This window comes from Solanum tuberosum, unplaced genomic scaffold (genome assembly GCF_000226075.1).
Source record: "Solanum tuberosum cultivar DM 1-3 516 R44 unplaced genomic scaffold, SolTub_3.0 scf00377, whole genome shotgun sequence".
Taxonomy (NCBI): Eukaryota; Viridiplantae; Streptophyta; class Magnoliopsida; order Solanales; family Solanaceae; genus Solanum; species Solanum tuberosum.
In genome coordinates, this window is record NW_006239302.1 from 348,374 (window position 1) to 353,369 (window position 4,996).

Here is a 4,996-nt window from a genome sequence, read left to right on the forward strand (position 1 = left end):
TATGGTTCTGCAGTTTGTCTTATCATGAATTTCCCCCATCCCCATTGTTTTAATCTTTTTGATTAAGGGAATTAATTATGTCTGATTTACTGGTTGTTTATGAATATCGAAGCCACTTTTCTCCTGATTACCCGTTTCTTTGCCGGTTTAAAATGCATGTATCCTTTTTAATGGACACAAGGACAATAAGTGATTCTTGGACCATATATTTTAATCATCATGATGAGTTATACTTTTTCTATACGCATAACTAACAGTAGTGTAATTTACTTTTAATACTATCACATTAATTAAAAGAGAGTACGTAGGGAATAAATAAGACATGACAACATGTTATAACAGGTTAAATTACAATGGTAACATTTTAATTTACACTATGAATGCATAAGTTGAAATTATAATTTTAATGTAGTTAGGGTGTGCCAGTGGCTTCACCCTCCCTCAATGACCAACTAATTAAAAGCCAACGTGGGGAAGGTCCCTTTCTTGATGTCTTTTACAGTTAATTAACACAACAAGCAAATCATACAAGAAAGTAGGCACTGATGCTTACCCACTATAGTTGTCCCATTGTTGCACCTAAAAAGTTCAACATAAAACTCCATGTTTTCAAAATTAAATTGTGGCATGCTTACTTGTTATAGAAAGAAAGAAAAAAATTTCTTAGTGTTATTGAAGAGTCTTACATCGATGGTTTAAGAGATACTATATAGTTTCTTTAATATGATTTGGGTGGTTGCCCAAGATTCATTATTTCTTTACTGTTACCATTGTCTTTGTACATCTTAATTTCTATGTTAATTATGTGTAAATTGTAATTGTTGTGTTCTTATTATTGATTTGTGGTACGTATATTAACTAAAACACTTCTATGACATTAGAGCTATACTTATATCTAGGTAGCCAGTTCGTAATTAATGCTTAAGATGCCTTCGATCATAAGCAAGTGTTAGACATTGATCATTGTAGCACTTAGGACAATGAAAGGGAATCCTTGGTTAGTGTAAGGGGCCCTCAAATATGATTAATACTTAAATAAGTATCTTGAAGCAAAAAAAAATAAATATTGGGTGGGCATCTTGAGGCAAAAAAAGTAGTTAGTAAAGCCTCATTTTTAACCTTTAGAAATATGCACACACCAAACCAAAGGTAAAGGTTGATGCCCCTATCAATGACACAATGTTGGAATATATCCCTCTAATAGTACTCATAGAGAAGAAACTAATAAATAAGAACTAGGAGAATAAATTACATGGATATTTTGTAAGGGGGAGTGTATGTTGAAATTTGAGTCTATATAATATATTGTTCTATAATTGTGGCATCCGGAATAGATTGAGCTCCCTAGGGTATTTGCTATCTTATAAAATTTGAATTTGGGATTTCATGATTGATTCTCATCGTAATCGATCTATTGCTAAGATTTGAAATTGAGACCTTATAATTCTCAACAAAATTCATTTCATTGATTACTAGGTCACACCCGTAAGTGTGAAATATGTTACTATCTTATTTTGAAGTGTTTAGCACATGAAAAAGAATTAAACTCACACACGGAATGGAACATATCTAGATTTAATAGAATGAAGTAAAGAATGTCTTGCAAAAATATGCAGGGAAAAGACAACGTACAATAAACTCTTGCAGTTTGATACTTCCCTGCATCCCGTCCATAACAAGAGTTTTTAGTACACTAGGCTACCTTTTTAAGTAAATTAAAGTATGTTCTTTCCAATTAACAATATATAAAACTTTGATGAGATGATTACACATTCCAATATACATACATATTAGATATGACAATCCATCCTAAAAATTCCTTAAGAGTGCAACCCTCTTTTCAAGGAAGGCTTACTTTTTCCGGAAGGGGATCCAAGCAAGCAATTTCCTTCCTTTTTTTTCTTGTTTCTTAAGCAAAGACACATGATAATATGGTAGTGATGTTTCTTTGATTATAATATGGTAGGAAGTTTAATTAACATATAATTAAATCAGATACTTTAGTGGGCTTGGGGACCAAGCACATGATCAACAGCTTTTTTCTCTAAAGGAATAGTATCTATAGCAAGTATTTTAAGATTGTTTTTACAAGTAATCTTTGGACTTATTGAGGAGATCGTGATAGAGTACTGTGCTTTTCCACCACATGGCCACAAAAAAGAAAAAGAAAAAAGAATCAGTACTTGTACGGAGTTCATGCATTTATCCACTCTTTCAAATTTTATGGACAAACCATGACCTCCAAATTATGGACAAAATTTTCTGTATCTAATATCTTATGTTTTTTTGTTTTGCCATGTACCTTATATTTTATTACTAGATAGTCTAGCACGGGCCCAACACTAAACTGAGAAGAGATGATATCCAATTGAAGCAGTTACCAGAATATCATTGTTGGGCCACTCCTCCAAAACTTCAGTCATAATCCTTTTTGAATTTCACCAAGCGCATTCATCTTTTCTTTATGCTATGTCTTGTCAAAATCATCAAGAAAAAGGACTAAAAGGTCACAACCAGTTAGCTCATATTCACCTAAAAATACAGTTATAAGAATGTTATGTGTTCTCCTAAGCAATGAAAAATAAGACAACACGCGATCAAAATGAACTAGTTACTTCTTGCCTAGAAATACAATAAGTTTCTCCTTTTGATGAGGACACATCAAATACACAAGAACTGACAAAATTATTGTTTACTACCAATTATAAAGTCATAAATTATTATCAAATCAAATATTTCAAATATAGTGCAGAAGTTGAATGTAGAAATACATACCACAGACCTCTCACAACTAATAATTTCACTGCCTTTTCATTTGCTGCACTCATAAACTCCATTCATGCATGGTCTCTCCAATAATCCAAGCCTACAATTATGCTCACAATTATTTATACTAAATTGATAGGAAATTTCCTAGCATTATTAATATTTGAAAGTACCTAAATAAAGTTGTAAGCAAATATTCATTTATAGTGATCTTAGAGGGATAAACAAATAAAATGCATTCACAAAGAATAATATTATTTTTTTACTTGCAAAGACCAACGTAAGGCTAAGTAACCTCTGGAAACTGATAAGTATAAAGAACGGGTAAAAGCATATCGTGTCATCCCAAAATCCGACATATTACAGAAGAAAAATGAATCTCAAAGGCCATAAATATTAGCGTACTTATTCATAAATGGTAATGTTATCAGCAAAGCTAAATTGTAGAGCAAAGAAACTCTTTAAAAAAAGAAAGTACAACTCTCATAGACTCTGCAGACAAAATTTTCTTCAAGTGAAAAGAACGATTACAAATCAAAAGAGGAGATTAGTTGAATTGAAAGGAATAACATAGAGAAATTTAATACCAAGAGACAGACACAAGGAGAAATATTACGAAAATAACCAGAATCATATCTAGGAAACATCACTAAGCAGACTTGCCGCTTTCACATATGCACATCAGAGTAACTAAGGAAATTCTATTTTACTTCATTGTATTTGAAATTAAGAATTTTCTTTTGATTTTAGGTTGATGCGAGTAGAAAGCATATATTTGAAACTTTAGGAAAGGACAAATGCATGCATATCTTCAAAAAATCTATGCATAAATGGTACAAACCAAGTTATAATAATGTCTCTCTTGTGCTTGCATGCAAATTTTACTACATATGCTCTCTAAATTTCCTAAGCTTCTTAGCCAAATCAACTCAGACTTCTTCCTTTTCCTCTAGAAAATTGGTACATCAATTTCCTTGTACAGTTTAGCTGCACTGTATGATAATTACACAACATAGCATAGCAAACTAATTTCTACATTTGATTACTTACCCCTTTGAGTCAAGCCTCGTCATAAGCATTTGTCTTGATCCTACCCCTACTCCCTCTCTCCCTTGTTTACTCGAGGGGTATTAAGAGTGAAGATAATGGAAGTCGAACCCAAAAAGAGATGATTGGATGAGTCATTCAAAGAGCAAACCATCATATACCAATATACCTTGCCTCAACAAAACAAAGGAACAAAGAGTAACATCATGATCAAATTAAGCATGGAAAATGGATTCTTTTAATGGAATGCCCCCCTTTGGTTCTTAAAGGCAGACCAATAACCCTTTTAATAGACATAAGACTCTATTGAAAAAGAAATATGAATGCATAATTGTCTCCAGATTGCTGTAGTTGTTGGGTTTAGCAAGGTGTGAATGGGAAATAAAAAGAGAAGATGGAAAGCGGGGGAACCAATTTTGGAGGGAAAATAAAAAGTCATTTTACCATATTGGTAGAAGAAAGGAAATTGTTGTCCTTATATTAGGAAACACTTCATTTAGTTCTTAAAGGATTAAGAAGAAGGTGTCCCCTCGCGCCGTCGTTGTTGCTCCCTCGGCTTCGGCTTCGGCTTCGGCTTCGGATTTGGCAAATGATTGATTGATAATTATTTTTGGACAAAATTTATTTAATCAATCTTGTTAATTCATTACTTTTCTCTTATAAATTAATTCAGAATGTTAGTTAAATAACGGAATTAATTTCGCAATGAATTATTTGAAATTCGCGCGTAACGGTAAATTCGTTTGAAAGGATTTGTTCCTTCCGAAAAGTCGTTACTTTTCCCAAAGGACACAATGTTCTGGAAAAAAGGGTCTGAACAGATTTGTTTGAATAGACGCGTTCCTTGTTGCTAATGGCTATAAATAAGAGGTCGTTTTCGTTTTTCAAACACTGAAATTTTTTTCCTCTCTGCATACATTATCTTACATAAACAAAATTGTCGATCGACTGAGTCTGTGTGTGCTCTTGTTGCTATTCTTGCATTCACTGAAGTTATTGAAGTTTGAGGTACCGCTACTTCTTTAACAGGTAAAACCGTTTTATCTTGGGAGGAATTAATCTGCAACCTCTGGTACAATGAGGGGATTAAATTTCTTAAGGAAACACAGTGATTTTTGTGGACTCAGATTAAAAACATTCTGTCTATTTCATCTTTTTCTGTTTCTGTATTTGTGACTAACCT